Here is a 17,776-nt window from a genome sequence, read left to right as displayed (position 1 = left end):
AGGCGATTCGTTGTTATTGTTCGTTAAGAAAAACTCTGATGTCTATCGAAAGAAATGCAAAAGAAATTCGAAAATAGTAGCAATTTATGATGAAACTTGTAGTAGTCTTATTTCGTATTATTTTGAATAACCTAACCTAACTTTTACGCGCATATATTAAATTTCGAAAGTTGTACAATATTAAAAGGAGGTGGAAATTAAAAATATTGAAGAATAATTATATATGTATGTAAACTAAAATTAAAATTATTCTCGTTATTTTTAATGTCCATCTTTTAATTTTGTGGAACTTTTGAAATTATGTGATCTAAGGTTAGGTTATTCAAAATAGCACGAGATAAGGTTATAAGAAATAAAGTTAAAGTTTCATTCAAAAAAGAAAAATTAGTACTTTCGAATTTCTCGAAAAATAGAAAATTAAAATTATTTTCGATATTTTTAATCTTTAATCATCTTTTAATTTTGTGTCTTCTTTTAACTTTCGAAATTATACGATTTAAGGTTAGATTATTCAAAATAGCGATATAAGAAATAAAGTTTCATTATGAAAAAAAAAAAAATTACTATTTTCGAAAAATAGAAAATTAAAATTATTCTCGATATTTTTAATTTCCATCTTCTTTTAATTTTGTGAAACTTTTGAAATTATGTGATTAGGTTATTCAAAATAATACGATATAAGAAATAAAGTTAATGTTTCATTATAAAAAAAAAAGAATACTACTTTCGAATTTCTCGAAAAATAGAAAATTAAAATTATTTTCGATATTTTTAATCTTTAATCATCTTCTTTTAATTTTGTGTCTCCTTTTAACTTTCGAAATTATGCGATTTAAGGTTAGATTATTCAAAATAGTGATATAAGAAATAAAGTTTCATTATAAAAAAAAAAAAAATTACTATTTTCGAAAAATAGAAAATTAAAATTATTCTCGATATTTTTAATTTCCATCTTCTTTTAATTTTGTGAAACTTTTGAAATTATGTGATTAGGTTATTCAAAATAATACGATATAAGAAATAAAGTTAAAGTTTCATTATAAAAAAAAGAATTACTACTTTCGAATTTCTCGAAAAATAGAAAATTAAAACTATTCTCGATATATATCTTAATCTAGGTTTTCAAGCTTGGTTTGAAACAATTTCTCTTCTACTTAGTGGAATAACCGATGAGAGGAGAAAGGGATGGATGGTTGCGAGGAGACACGCTTTAAGGAACAAGGAACGACCCTGAAACGACGGGAGAAAGTATTGTCCGCGGACGAAAGGAGTCGATCGAGTCGAGTAGAATAGAGGGAAAAGGATTTTCGATATCGAGTAGCAGAGAGGCGAGTCGTTGTGAAGAACTGTCGAGGACCATTCAAAGATTCCAATTTGTCCTTCACCGCCTTGGCATTCCAGATATATACGTACGATAACTCGAGAAAGTTAGAGGGGAGAGGAAAAAAAAAAAAGAAAAAAGGAAAGAAAGAAAAAATTAGCAAAAAATGTCTTCCAAGTAAAATATTTTTTTATCGAACGATAATCGATTAAATTTATTCATTTACGCGAGGAATAAATAAATCGAAGAATGAATCCGGGGGAGGGGGGAGGGGGGGAAATAAAGCTTAATTTTTGTGATTTGAATTTTTTTTTCCATCCAAGATTTAAGAGATAAAAATAGTTGGAAAAAAATTTAATTAGACGGCTTATAGAGATAAGCGTGGAGCAACGTGTTTAACAAGTGTGTCCACACGATCAAGCAATCGGAACACCATCGTTGATACACGATTACGTAATAAAGAGGACAGGGACTGACATACCAAATAATTCCCATTACCTCATCAGGGATCAATGAAAAAATTATAGGAAATTGGGCTAATTATCGCAATCGGGTGAAACGATGCAAAATCGAGTTTCAAATTTATTTATCCATTACAATATTGTTTATATCAACGACGAAGAAAAATCGTCCATTGCATCGAAAGTTCTACTTTCTACTTCTATTTTTTTTTCTTTTCTCATCTTTCAAATCGTTAAATTTCCCAATATCGCTAATTCAATCACACTTTTATAGAATAAAAAAAAATACACGACTCTACTCGACAAAATTTAATAAGTAAATTTTAAAAAAAAATACATATGTAATGCATTAACGAAAATATTTGAGCATCCATCTGCGTTAATAATTACTTTCCTCCGTTGCAAGATTTCTAAATCAACCAGTTTCCTGGTCGCTGGTAATAATACATCCTAACCTAACCTAACCTAACCTAACCTATAGTTGAAATTCAATCGGGATGAATCCAATCAACCGACAAGGCAACTCGACTTCCGGCCAGGTGCTGCAGTAGAGATCGAACATCGTCGCGCCTGCAATTATCCTGGACCTCCGTCAATTCACCGCATTCAGAGAAACTGCGGTTTCGTGTCGATAATGACGCCATCATGAAAATCTCAGTCGGCGGTTAATGGTAATGTAATGGGGTTCACGTTTGAGATATTTTTCTCGAGCACGCGTCGTGAGAGAAAACTTTTGATATTTTAGTTTGATATTTTATTTATTCTAATTTGAAAACGATTTGTTGATTCAGTTTTTGAATGTAAATGAGGAGAGAATTGTCGGTGAATTTTTTTTTTTTTTTTTTTTTTTTTTGGAATTTATCATCCATACTTCTCGAGTATTTTAATATTCTAATTTGAAAGCGATTTTTTTGTATTAATTTGGTTTTTGGTCGTTAACCTCGCTTCGAGTATTTTTTAGTTTTATCGAGTGTTTGTAATTTTAAATTTGAAAACGATTTCTTGTATCGATTCAGTTTTTGAATTGAGCGTAATGAAGTTCGATAAACATTGAGAACTCAATAATCCAATGTTCGATGAATTTTAATTGAAATTTGTCATTAACTTCATTTCCTTCCAGTGTTTTAGTTTTATTAATAGTCATTTCAAATTTGAAAACGATTTCTTTGTATTAATTCGGTTTTTGAACGAGTGTAACGAAGTTTTATAAACATCGAGAAATATCCAATTTTGACGAATTTTATTTTCGAATTTTTCATTAACCTCATCTGCTTCGAGTATTTTAGTTTTATCGATAGTCGTTCTAATTTAAAAGCGATTTTTTTTTTTTTTTTCTCCTATTAATTCTGTTTAAACGAATGTAATGAAATTTACGTTGCGTTGAAATATTTTTCGCGACAAATATCGAGAATATCGGTGTTTTATTAATGATCGTTCAAATTTGAAAATGAATTTTTCTTATCGATAATAAATTTATAGGTTTTCGATCATTGGAATTTGTTTCAAAAGTTTTTAGGGAAATTCTGCGTCTTCTAGGGATATTTTGAAAACTCTCCAATTTTGTTCCAATTGAAAATTTAATTTGGCTGGTTGGGTGAATGAAAAGCGTGGTACATTGTATGGATTTTGATATTTCGCGTTTAAAAGTCGATAGAGTGCAATTGTTTATACGATCAGAGTGAATTTTGAACGGTGATGCTCGTCGAAGCGTTTTGATATTTCGTTAGAGGTTATTCGTTTTTCCTATCGCTCATCTACCGCGGCAAATTTCCTCGTATAACCTCGTATAATAAAAATAAAAATGTATTGTTCGTATTTCACGAGCCGGTGCGCTCGTTTAATTGCTGTCGCCCAATTAAACGCAACCCCGGTTCCAAAATACGCGAAACATTGCTAAAAACACGAAAGCTGGTCAAATATATCTTCTAATTATCATCCAAACAACCGTCCATCTTTTCTTTCCTTTCCTTAATAAAAAATTCATATATTCTCTCTCGTAACGTATATTCTCTCATCTCGATAAAAGTTTGATTTTTTTTTGGATTATTTTTATTGATTAATTTTACAAATTAGTAGAAATCAATAAATTCCAATAAAATGGATTGAAATTCTCCCACATAACTATAGAAACAACGAGCTTCAATAATCAATAATTTATCCGTTAATTTTTCTAGTGATCCCTAGATAAAAATACAAATCAATAAATATCCCTAGAATCTTCATAATTCTCTTCTCGCCACTTAATAACGAATAAGGAACAAACCAATATGTTTCTCTACGACAAATTACGACGAATTAACAGAAAAGACGCGGAAGAAATTTAATATTTATAAAAAAAAAATCCTTAGTTATTTTTAACTTTCCCCAAGGATTCGTAATATATATTCTTTTTATAAGAATGAATCGCGTATATCAGAGGATAAATTATGAAAGAATAAGGGAAGGTAGTGTTTTTATTTATATACACATTATTCGCGTAACCAATGCCGATTAAAATCGAACGGTGACGGAGAGTGCAGGTACCCTCATGGTCGGCGAGGAAGCATTGTCCGATCAAAGGTCGTTCTATTCCACTGGAGGATACAGGAAACGATCTTTTCGTTTCCTGTATCCGATTCCAAATTCACCCTCGTGTGATGTAACATTCAAGGCACGAATGAGACCTTATATCCAATGAATATTAGAATATTCAATGATCAATTAACAAAACGTTTCGAAACGTCGAAAGTTGAGATACATCACAATCCCGAACGAATAAAGTAAACGAACCTTTACATCGATTTTTTTATTTTAAATTCTTATTTCCACCTTGTTTTCTCCTCGATATCTCTCTTTCTCCTCGCATTCGTGCGATATCGTTACGTTTTCCTTCCATTCTCTTTCCATTCTCTCATCCCTTATCCATCGTGATTCCACCGGCCTCTTTCGTTGCTCGCCTTCAACTTTATTATTTTATTATTATATTATTATTATCATCACAGGGATGACAAACACTTGTCATTCGTAGAAACACGTAGTTTCCACGAATTTTCGAACGGAAGGAGGTGGAGGCCGATATTTATGCTAATCACGCGAACCGGAAACGGTCGGCAAGGGTGGTTAAATACGAGACACGGATCACGCAAACTGTATTAATTTGGCGGATCGCATTATAGCATAACAATATACTCCTCCCCTCCCTGTAGTATATATAATTCAACGTCATAAGTTGTGATCCTCCGTTGAATTGAATTATCCTCCTCCTCTTGATTTATCCTCCTCTTGATTAAGGATTTTTTTTTTATAAATATTCTTTAAATTTCTTCCGCGTCTTCTTTGTTAATTTGTCGTAATTTGTCGTGGAGAAACATATTGGTTTGTTCCTTATTCGTTATTAAGTGGCGAGAAGAGAATTATGAGGATTCTAGGGATATTTATTGATTTGTATTTTTATCTAGGGATCACTAGAAAAATTAACGGATAAATTATTGATTATTGAAGCTCGTTGTTTCTATAGTTATGTGAGAGAATTTCAATCCATTTTATTGGAATTTATTGATTTCTACTAATTTGTAAAATTAATCAATAAAAATAATAAATAAAAATATTTTAGAGATTATTTTACTCGTGTCGAGTAAAATTCGTGTAGAATGAAGATATATTTTCAAACTTCGATTGTTTCGAATTGAGAATGAAATTATAATAATTAATATCTTTCTTCTCTAAGGAAAGAATTGAGAAAATAAATGAATGAAATGATTCTTTCCAATTTCGATGTGAATATAAGGAGGAAGGAACTGTAAATGAGAGAGAGAGAGAGAGAGAGAGAGAAGAAAGGGAAATGGAGGTCAGAAGACTGATGTTTTGGAGGGGAGGGGGTCGTCGAGGGAAGACAAAGAAGACAAAAGGGGTGGAGGTGTAATAACAAACTCGGGGAAGTGTGTGATAAAAGAGATATATTAGAAGGAAGAAGACGAAATTATATCGGGGACACCTAGGATATTTGCCTAGTCCTTCAAAAGCCAACACATCCAACTAACTAACTAAGATTGGGGGTAACAAGTGGGATAAATTGCGCCATCTCGTCGCCTACTAATTAGAGCACTAAGCCAACTACCGCCACTACTAATCATCCAGAGCTTTTCTTGACCTTGATTCTTCTTCTTTATCGTCTTCCTCCGCGCAAAAGTTTACTTTTATTCTTCTAAATTTCTTCTTCTCGCCCCAAATTTTCAGATTTTTTTTTTTTTTTTTTTTCTCTCTCTCTCCGTGTCTCGTAAATTTATCAATTGCAGCTTGCCGATTCAGGAGAAACATCAAATATTGAAAAGGATCAAATATTCAAACGTGTTTCCATTCGTGTTCCTTTCGTATGTACGTTTTTGAAGAATTGAAAAGAAGTCGGTGGTAAGAATAACTAATAAGAGGATGATAAAAATGGAGAGACAGTTGTTGGAGAATGATGAATAACTCCAAAGATGGAGATGGATAATTTTCCTGTTTCTTTCTTTTATCATTAATTGCTACATAGAAAGAGAAAGAGACAACGATAAATTGTGTTCATTTCTATATACGAAACAGGATAATTCGTATTTAACTTAATTTTAATTTTATCCTATAAACAAGCAATAAGTTAACACCGTTTTTCCTATTTTATTATTCTCCAGAATCAACTTGAGATTAAATAAATTAAGATAGAAAATTAATTTATTAATTATTAATTATTATTGTTATTAATTATTAATAATTTATAATTATTTTATTAATTACTTCCCAATCGGGGAATTTAAATTTCCGAATTTTGGTGTGCATGGGTGCAAAATAATACGTGCAAGAACGCACTCGTCGATGTTTTAAAAAAATAAGAATATTATTAGAATTAAACAGTTATACATATTTTCTTCAACTCGTCGTAAAAATTCATGCATCGATAGGGGGTTGATATCCGTTTTTGTTCGTAAATATTTCTCTGGTAATCGGATTATCTCGAATCGATCGGTGTAAATGGCGATCACCATTTGGGGGAGGAAAAAATTTCGAGCGGAATATAAATTGTGTAATACACGTAGAAATCGATTTTTAAAGCTTTATCGCGACAAAGAGGTGGTTCGCAGCGGATTAGTTTGGAAATATTCTCCGTCACCGTGTCGCGACAGGTCAATTTTTATTCTTAATAATCTTCAACGCGGCGAAAATAATTTTCCCTCCAATTGTTTCCACGAAAATGTTATTTTCTTCGCTCGAGAAGAATTTATTTATTGAATGAAATTCCAACTCAAAATTAATATATATATATATTTTATATAAATTTTTATCACGAAATTAACGTTTGCTCCTGAGAAAAGTAAATAAATAATATTCTTCTATTCTATTTCAACACTGAGTAAGAATATTTCGAACATATCTGGTACATCTGGTTCCAATTAAAAAAAAAAAAGAAAAGGGATATTTTGGAAATTTCGTTGAAATACATTTCCCTTCGTAATTGATTGCGTACGATCCAAGCTTGGTGGACATTTAACGAAGCACAGCTATATATCCCTTCGTCGATGCCTATAGTTAGCACGAACCATTCTATAAGAAGAGGAGGAAAACTTGATGAATCCATTTTTATCGATTCCCCGTTTCTTTTTCGCTTAATCCAATAAAGTGTGTAATAATACGTGCATATAAAACAATAATAGTACGTGCATACAAAAACAAATCCAATTTTAACCATTTCGAGACGAATTTCTCGAATCATCATTATCTCTGTTTAAATATCGTTGGATTATAAATTGAAAAAAAAAAAAAAAAAAAAAAAGGAAAAGAGGAAAAAATTCAAAATCATTGTAATTTGAGAATTGTAATGAGAAAAATTGAGTGATAATTACGAAACAAATTATCTCGGTTAATTTCGTCAAGTCTCGATTATTCTGTACGATAATCACGATGAGATCAAGAGATTAAATACTACTGTAACACTGTATCGATAGTTCGCTTATGATCGTGAGAGATTTAACGAGGGTCCAACCAATTAGGGACATGAAAAGGACGGTTATTAAACGTCGGTTGTCGATCAACGGTCAATAATAGAGCGCACATATATATATATATATATATATATATACATAGAACATTGCTTATTCGATTCCATTATGCCGATGGATGCATACAACAGGACTGCCAATCGCAGCGAAAACCGGCCTTTTCCCCTGCGAGAGACCGTATCCAACTTTGACAGGGTGAATTGAAACGGTGACATAATCGTGACAAGGTTGAAGCATCGGTTGAAACACGTAACTCTCGAGTCTCCTGTGGGAACTATCCTCGATCCCTAACCATCCCTTTGTATGACACTGTTACCCTGGTTGTTCCGTATTCTCCGTGATGAGAGGGGTGAGGGGAGGGTAAAATCGAACGAAGTTAAGTTCGATAATTTATCGTGTTCAAAAAGCTAGAACAATACCAAATAATATAATAAAGCTTCAAACAAATTTTTAATAAGCAATTAGTTAGGGTAACTTTGTTCGAAATTTTTAACTAGTTACTTTTTCATTTTTTAACTAGGTTTAATACTCGACTCTATATCTTCGTAACTAGAATTGGAATGATAAGGTTCATTTATTTAAAAAAAATAATAATTTTTTGTGAATATTATTCTATCAATTGTTATTATTTACTCAAACAAACTTTTAATAAGTAATTAGTTAGGGTAACTTTGTTCGAAATTTTTAACTAGTTACTTTTTCATTTTTTAACTAGGTTAATACCCGACTCTATATATATCTTTATCTTTGTAATTAGAATTGGAATGGTAAGGTTTATTTATTTTAAAAAAAAATAATTTTTTGTGAATATTATTCTATCAATTGTTATTATTTACTCAAACAAACTTTTAATAAGTAATTAGTTAGGGTAACTTTGTTCGAAATTTTTAACTAGTTACTTTTTCATTTTTTAACTAGATTAATACCCGACTCTATATATTTGTATCTTCATAATTAGAATTGGAATGGTAAGGTTCATTTATTTAAAAAAAAAATAATAATTTTTTGTGAATATTATTCTATCAATTATTATTATTTACGAGAATGGTTTTTAATCTATTTTTTCTCTCCCTCTCTCTCTCTCTCTTTCTTCTATAAAGTATTCTACAAGTACGGAAAACAAGTTGTTGAACAACTTGTTAATTTCTGTAGTTCCGTTTTAAAAAAAATTTCGCGATAAAAATAGAAGCAAGGTTGAGAAGGTGTTAAGTATCGGTTACATCGTTCGGAGGAGAAACTCATTAGCTCGCTGTATCATTACAATTTTTCATTATGCCGAACTGCGGTTTCGAACCGCGCAAGGAACGATTAATTTTCCTTTCAAAAACTGGAAAAAAAGGAAAAGAAAAACATTGGAAATTTTTCACGATCTTTCATCACGATCTTGCGACGAACTAAAAATCGATCGACACTTTTGCGGAAGATCATCCGTGACTTTTTTTTTTTTTAAATTTACCAAAGAGATACGTCGGTTTCGAAGAAATTCGGGTCAGAATACGTGGATCGGAATTGGCTCGCGCGGACGCGAACGATTAACGAGTCGTCACGCTAATCGGCGATAAAACTCGAGCATTCTTACCTTGCCTCGACCCTCGATCTTGACACGCTTCTCATTCCCAGCCCTCTCGAGCCCCTTTCACAAAGATCCCTCTGCATCGGTCTCGCTGATCGATCTTCCACGAGGATCTTCCATCCGCGCGTTCACGCTCTTTTCTCCCGCACTCATCACTCCTCTAAAAATCCTTGCGAATCCTCTCGAATTAAATCTCGTTCGTTTCCAAGAGATTTTTTTTTTTTTTTGAAATCCTTTCTGTCGAGATTGAGAAAAAAAAGATATTTCACTTTCTTTTACTTTTCGATGAAATTTCGAAATACGAGTACACGGATATAGTGGGGGGTAGAGTTTATTATTTATAGAGTAATTTTTCAGAAAAAAAAAAATCCGTTTTATCCGTGAATTTTTGAAAGCACGACGAGGTTGCACGATCGAACGATCGAGGGGAGGAATTATTTTTCTTCTTTCATCGAGGAACGTGGAGCGCGGACGAGGAATGCGAATCGTGCACACGTCAGAGGCTAGAACAAAGGGTCCAATTGCAACTTGGCAATTAGGTCTTAAACGAGCCTCGTCGAGACCTCTATTCCAATCCGCTTGCTGTCCAACATCGACGATGTTGCTCGATTTGCCTGCGATTCCACTTATGCCCTTTGAACTCCCCACGCCCTTTGAACCCCGTTTGCAGCGTGAAACGAAATTCGTTGAATTCGTTGAGTTCTTGAGGAAAGGGGGGGAAGGGGAGAGCTCTCGTTTCTCTTTCGAATCAAAGTTTTCGAACGATGGATCAAGATACGATTTACGATTTCTTCTTGAACTTCAACTTCTTTTTAATAATCTTTTCTCTCTCTCTCTGTCTCTCTCAAACTCTAAAGAGAAACACCACTGATCGATTGATCAAGTTTAATCCACTCGGTAAAACAATCGTACGAGAGATTTAAAATTCGTATTTTAGAAATTTTTCCCATTTCCCAAAAAACGGGTTTAAAAAAGAAAAATTGTCGGGACTCAACAATTTTTTTTTTTTTTTACGAAGGAAACTTTCATCATCGGGGGATCACAGAAAAAACTCGGAGACGAGGCTCAAACGTGGAGGAACTTGGCAATAATAAACTCGTCCACAGCTTCCCCTATTTATTTTATTTTTTTTTACATCGGTGGAAAAATCATAATTTCGATATATTACTCCTCGTGGTTCGACGGCAGGGTTTATCGGCGACGCACTTTTCCTCCGGTAGGGGGAGAGAGGCAGACGACGACGCGTCTCGGACGAGTGCCGCGCGCAGACTAAATCTCGCGGCGCGGGCCCCGCACGATTTCGGCACGAGTCGTGCGGTGTGCGCAGGACTCGAGGCGCGTCCCACGCCTACAGCCCTCACCACGCTACCCCCTCGCTCAACATTAACCCGTTTCGTCTTCTTGCCGTTCAACTGGCTGACACCGATTAAATAAGTGGAGGCGAATTGTTTGCCGCGTGTGTGCGGAGTGGGAAGGAATCAGAGTGTGATCGTTTGAAAATAATTGTTTGGAAGTGGGATTAAATGTTGATTAAGTTAAGTTGGTGAATTATAAGTAGCGAATATATAGGTATGCAACGATTGTTCCTTTATTTGGAAAGAAACAATGTATTTTTCTTTACGTAGGCCGAATGAGAGTGATTGAAAGTAAGATAGATTTTAAAAAAGAAAAAGATGAAGCGTGGGATGAAATATATATGTATAATGGATTATTAGATTATTCTATTGTGTGAAAATTAAATATAANGCAACGATTGTTCCTTTATTTGGAAAGAAACAATGTATTTTTCTTTACGTAGGCCGAATGAGAGTAATTGAAAGTAAGATAGATTTTAAAAAAGAAAAAGATGAAGCGTGGGATGAAATATATATGTATAATGGATTATTAGATTATTCTATTGTGTGAAAATTAAATATAAAATTTTTTTGCGTTAACTTTTGATTATATTATACGAGGATTTAAACGACGAAAGTTTATTCTATTTAGTTTTTTATTTTCACGTGTGAAATAATCTGTTGTCGATAATTTGTGTCCAATCGAAAATTTTATTTGTACTTAAAAACTTTTCAAACTCGATTTTCTCGAAAACGAAGCTTCGAATTAAAAAAATGTTGTTCCATATTTTATATATTTAAATGATTCGGATATTCTTCATTTAAATGTTTCGATTTACATTTAATTACATATACACATTACATTTAATTACATATGAGAAACATTATATTATAATTCTTACTTTTTTATGCAAAGGGTCATTCATTAATATTAACATCTGTATTTTCAACCGATATTATGTTCTTCCTTTGGTTAAATAAATAATAAATCGAAGGATTGATTATTTGAAAAAATAATGTTCATCGTTGGGATTGAAAATTTGTTTTTCAAATAAAATTCAGGATAAGTGTGAATTCTGATATCCTGAATAGAAATAATAAATCTAATCATGTAATTGATCAATCTTTCATTCGGAAAATTAAATTCCTCGAAATCGAATAAAAAAAAGAAAAATTAAGTTGATTCATGCCATTAATGCAATGATTTGAATACGATACGTAGTAATAATAATAATTATAGCACACTCATCATAATATTAGCAACAAACGTTAATAAATTAATTAATTAAGTTAATATTTGATTAAAATTAAACAACGTGAAGTAACGAATAAATCATTTGATCACAGATACATTTATTTTTTTCATATGAAGCATATGAAATTCATAAAATATTTTAAATATAGATTTTCAAATAATTTGAATTTTAAAATAATTTCTCGTATCTCATCCGATTGAAAGGATTGTGAATTATTCGAATGAAATTTATTTCGAATAATAATTTAGGAATAATTATTCCAAGTAATGTTAATTATTATTTGAAAGATAATTTATTTTAATTGTTTTTATTTGATCGATTAAAGGAATTTAAGATAAAATAATAATTGGAAAAATATTATTTTCAATTATTCTCAGCCATGAATTGGATTAGGTTCAAATTTTAAGAATGAATGCAATTTAAAAAGAATTGTAATAATTATACCTTAATTGATTTATATATTATTTAAAATAATGATGTTTGCTTATACAAACGATCAAACAATTTTTCTCCAAGTTATTTCGTTACGAAATAATAATATTTCCCTTCATATTTCATTGAATTAGTTTTTGTGCATATTCACGTACAATTCTATTTATTTTTACGAAACAAATTTTGTTTTCATTCGCTGCAATTTTATAAATGTTAAATAATTTATAATAATCGTTGAAATAAAGTAACGAATATAATCTCAGCAGAGTTAATTTGAAAATAATTTGTTATATATATGTTGTTATATGTATATTGATTTGTTACTTGTTATTTGATTTCGAAAACGAAACGAGCCCAATTTTAATCGAAACGTGATTTGAATTTGCTCGCAAGGATTTTGGGAGGATTGTAACAAGAAACGTTAAAGTAGATACATTTATGAGCTGATGTCTAATATCCGTTATTATTTAGTGTTCTGATCTTTTGGTAACGTGTGCAGATAGGACTTAGATTTATTTGTAGATCGTTTATATCTCAAGAAATATAATTTGAACTGGATATATTTGTAAGATGCATCTACTTATAATCTTAATATCATAGCATGCGTATAACTGAATTCTCAAAGGAACGAGATTAAAGTATCGGTTTTCTTGTGAATCCTGCTTTTTGATATCTCAGAAAATATGATTTAAATTGGATATATCATCGTTTCTTCCTTTGAAGCAAGTCTACGTAACTTGAATTATAAAGTGACTAATACTTTCAAGATATTGAGTTATTTAAAATATAAATATGAAGTATTGAGATATAAGAATATTAACCATTGTAATCTTCAAAAGATAATCTTAATCTTTCAAAAGATATGTTGAAAAAAATTTCATGAGTATAGGAAAAATTAATCATTTACCAACAAAGGATGAATAACATCAAGGAGATAATTCTCTTCAAAAAAATCATAGCCTGAAACGTATATCTTATATTCTTCTTCAATTCTTCATCTGTCTAATTTTAAATATAATATAAACCGTGTTGAAGATTGCTTCAATTGATAATATCAATAATATCAATAATAAGAAGTTTATATTTTCATTTCTTAATATTATCTGGAATTTTAAATTCATAAAAATTCAATAATATTTTCTAAAAATTTGAAAGTAATCTTTTCCCGCCAATCGTACATTTGAAATCGTGTTTCTTGAAAAAGAAAAAAGATTTCGTTATCAGGAAAAATGAACTTGATATCTGATAATAGAAACAAAGATGAATGACATGAAAAAGACGATTCTCTTCAGAGGGAACGGATTGGAAAACGCATAGGATTGTTCAATTTTCCATCTGATTAAATCATCATTAATTTTAAATATAATAGTCATGTTGAAGAAAGTCTGCTGCTTTAACTGATCGTGTTAACCCAGTTCTTATCGATTCCACTCATAATGTATGTTATACTCCTTGTCGTGCCCACTCTTTCCCCTTTTACTGGTCGAATTCAATGAACGTCCCATTTCTGATTGCCACGCTCCAATTTCATGCTCCCTCTTGATCGTGAATTATACGTCTAAAAACGTATCCTTCAGTTTCTTCTCGAAATGAATCTTCATTATCTCTTTTCGAGACGATCGAATATCTTCTAAAATGGAAAATTAAAATCAAATTGGAGGAAGATGATGAAAGATTTGATTTGATTTGATTTGAAAAAGTGAGGTTAATAGTTTGAGTTTTGAAGTTGAGAACAAGAGTTTGGAAAAAAAAAAGATGAAATGGATATCTCAGAATGTCGTTCATATTCCGTTGGTTCAATTGAATTCTGTTAGTTTAATTGAAACGTAAGCAAATCCAATTAATCAAGATTGATCTTTCTCATTGGTTGCACCGTGGAATTTTGATAGGATTCGTAATTGACGAAGTTTACAATCGATATTATCCTTGCGTACCTTTGATCATTGTTTCAACTTCCATTTCTCTTGAATCTTCGGATGGAATATTAAAGAGGCAAAATGTCAAAGTCGTTTGAAGTCGTATCTCGATTGAAGTAACAGCAAATAATAAGAAGTTATATTTTCATTTCTTAATATTGGAAATCTGGAATTTTAAATTCATAAAAATTCAATAATATTTTCTAAAAATTTGAAAGTAATCGTTTCCCGCCAATCGTACATTTGCAAGTTTCAATTTGTAAAAGTTAGGTTAGAATTTGGAAATTTCTCACTATTCGAAAGAATTAATAATAATTTTCCACTATAAAATTATTAATTGACATAAATTATTAATTAGATATGAATAAATGGAATTTTTTTATATTGAATTATATTTAATATTTCCGAAATAATTAAAAATAGTTTATTAACATTATTTTCGATCGAATGCATGCCGATAGAAATTTTCAGAGCGCGTAATTGAATTATCCTGTCGATTCGATCATTGATTTCTTTGCAACATAATATTAATATAGACATAGAAAATAATTACTTTTGAAAAATGAAAGAAACTGATCTGTTGGCGACATTCGTCAAACTACAATTAATAATAATTCATTATTTTCACAAGTAATTCGTCAGAAAACGAAACATATTCTCCGCTCTACCTATGTCACTCACAATTACTATTATTGCGCATGCGTGACTTCAGGATCGTTTTCTGTCATGGTGATCCATGGTACACTCGATGTTTGAAATATTCAGAAATTGCCAATTATAATGATAATTTATAAATTTTTATATTTAAACCATTTAAATATTCATCGTGAAATACATATATATATATATATATATATATATGTATGTATATAATAATATTTTTCTAGAATTTTAAATATTAATATAATAATATATTCATTTAAATATTTACAATCTTAAATACATTAAAATTTATTATTAGAATATCTAAAAATATATAATATAAAGTTTCTAATTTACTCATTTTTGTTTCTTTAACAATTGGAAAAATTTAAAACAATCATCTTCCATAGAGAACCGTGGTTTTTGATCACCTAGTCACAGTACTGCACGCCAGTGGACGGAGGCTGCATCGAAGGCAGTTCTTGTCTCACGATGGGACGAAGTCGTTGTTTTTCCTGGCTTTTTGTGTGGTTCACGGTAATCGTGAAACGAGTCGAGTTTTCCGACGTTTCACGAATGTGAATCCCCGACGGACGTGGCGTCCACAGGAATAGAACAACTTCCGAGGGATTTGGAAGCGGCTTTAGTGTGACACAGGGCGGTGTCAGGTTAGGTTTTGAGGGTAAGTCGCAATACCAATACATATATAGAGTTCGTTGACAAGCCATCTCGATAAATCTTTGTTCCTTTAAAAACGATTCGATTCGAATTTTCCGAAAAATGGAATTCTAACCTGCAAATGAAATTTTGTGAATGTTTTTAGAATACGATTCGATTTATTTTAATTTTCGTGCATGCTTTGAATGTCGCGACAAGTGACGAGAAACTAGTTCATATTTTATTCGATAGTGCAACTGTGTTAGTAGCTTGGCTATCGGTTTTTCGATCTCTTATCGAATGCACGAAATTATATTGTTAGGTTATGTATAGTGGCACTTTGTATCGGATATTGGTTGTAAGCATGAAGCTTATTGGCATTCTTTGTTACTGTGAATACACAGGAAATTATTAAAAAATATCCTGTGATAAAAGTGTAATTTTTATCATTGTTAAATTGTTTGTTTAAAATTAAAAATTAATTTTTTTTTCAACATTTAAATTTTGAAATTAATTTTGTTATTTATTTAATGCAAATATTAAATATAATAAACATTTATTGCAAAAAGAAAATATTGTTAACATCAAATTTACAAATAAACGAAAATCATCGATTATTAATCCAATAAACGAATACCATTAATTTTTAGGTAATTGTTTATATATCTTATGCAAATAATGTTTAATAAATTAAATCAAACTTGGTGCAAATATATTTCTATTTATTAACAAGAGATATAACATATAATAATCAATTTATATAAATGAAAAATTATGAAATCAATATTTAATTCAATATTTAATTTAAACCTAAAATTTCGAAAAAGATAATAAAATAACAATTTATAGATTATTGTGTTCATCAAAATTGTGTAAATTCCGCGGAGATAGGAAGTTTCTCAATGCAAGAGTTTCCCGATTTTGGCACTAGACAAGGATGCACCGAGATATAATCTCTCGAGCACACTCGATGTTCTTTAAAAGTGTTTCATTTCAAAAAGTTTCTCGATCTCGGGATTTTCTTGGCATTTGTTAATTTTTCGGCTGGAAAATACCAACATATTTTGGTCATTGTATTATTCTTTAATTTTTTTTAAATAATATCTCATAGAAAATTAAATTATTTAATTAAATAATTAGTTAAATTTAATTTTTCATTGTTTATAGCTTAAAAATTTTTCTCGGATTAAAATTATATCGAGAAGAATTAAATATCGTATTATTAAAATATATTTTTAATCAAGTAAATTTATGAAAAAAATATTTCCATGAAAAATGAATGTCATTATTATAAAAAATAAAAAATTTAATATGGATTTTTGTAATTAGAAAATATTAAACGAGAAATTATTAAACTGCATTATTTAATAACTTAAATGAAAGGAATCGAAATGACTTTAATCATTTCATATAAAAATATTTCATTTTCATATAAAAATTATGTTATAAAAAATTCTTCGATATGGCGGGATTACAGAGGACAGTTTATTTAATGAATTTTTTTTATCGTATCGTATTCCATTGTATTTCCAAAGTAATAACAAATTTCAGAAATGGATTAAATTCTGGAAAAAAGCTCCGCGCATTACCCTATTGTTTTCAGAGGTTCGAGTTACGGTTCAGTCTCAGGCCACTTGTGACGAGTTGCTAGTATGTAATTAGATTCTTTTGTTCCGTCCTTAAACCGTTTTTTTTTCTACCGTTACTCGCTTCATGGCTTCTGTGTGCCCAACGTTTAATTGTATACTACATATCGTTCATCTAAATAAAAGAAGCAATTCAATTGAAAAGTACCAAGTGTTTTATGAAATATATGATTTAAATATATCTAATCGACTAATATGTCTTATAATTTATATAATAAAATATTTAAAAAATGGGTTACAATCACAAAATAATGTTAAAAAGGGCTGCTGTGTAACAATTATTTTTATTTTTACAATGATCTTCAAAATAAATATTTTGAAATTTTAAATATTCCATCAATGCAATGAAAATTAATCAAAGATTATTCTTTCTTAGGAATATTATTCTATATTTATTGTTTGATATAGTATTTTTATCTATTACATCGAGTACGATAACTGGTGCAAATTGATTCGTTATCAATTGTTAAACAAATAGCAAATTGTTAACTCCATCGTTGTGGAATGAAATTTACTTTTTGATATCTGCT

At 30.5% G+C, this 17,776-nt stretch overlaps 2 protein-coding genes and 1 long non-coding RNA gene across 5 annotated transcripts in view; 1 reads left to right on the top strand and 2 right to left on the bottom strand.

Annotated features, from left to right (window-relative positions):
- LOC122717101 (adenylate cyclase type 6) overlaps window positions 1-10,801 on the bottom strand; it is an 89,441-nt gene extending 78,640 nt beyond the window's left edge. Inside the window, exon 1 of the mRNA XM_043940840.1 lies at window positions 9,370-10,801. The gene's annotated coding sequence lies outside the window, so the exon portion shown is untranslated. The remainder of the gene's footprint in view (window positions 1-9,369) is intronic.
- The window catches only part of LOC122717102, a 66,851-nt gene that overhangs the window by 42,468 nt on the left and 6,607 nt on the right, over window positions 1-17,776 (top strand). The window contains exon 1 of one of the 3 annotated variants that reach the window (XM_043940842.1): window positions 15,487-15,625. The exons of the other annotated variants lie outside the window; for them this stretch is intronic. The gene's annotated coding sequence lies outside the window, so the exon portion shown is untranslated. Of the gene's footprint in view, window positions 1-15,486; window positions 15,626-17,776 lie in introns of those variants that run through there. 3 annotated transcript variants of the gene reach the window in all.
- Window positions 12,717-14,949, bottom strand: LOC122717109. Its single transcript, XR_006347151.1, has 3 exons — window positions 14,855-14,949; window positions 14,320-14,467; window positions 12,717-14,015 (listed from the first exon to the last, which is right to left on the bottom strand). It is a non-coding gene; the product is annotated as an uncharacterized LOC122717109 (long non-coding RNA).

This window comes from Apis laboriosa, unplaced genomic scaffold (assembly GCF_014066325.1).
Source record: "Apis laboriosa isolate Shangri-la unplaced genomic scaffold, ASM1406632v1 scaffold4_cov146, whole genome shotgun sequence".
Classification (NCBI taxonomy): domain Eukaryota; kingdom Metazoa; phylum Arthropoda; class Insecta; order Hymenoptera; family Apidae; genus Apis; species Apis laboriosa.
Note: the sequence above shows the minus strand (reverse complement) of the source record. Positions and strands in the feature narration are given on the sequence as shown.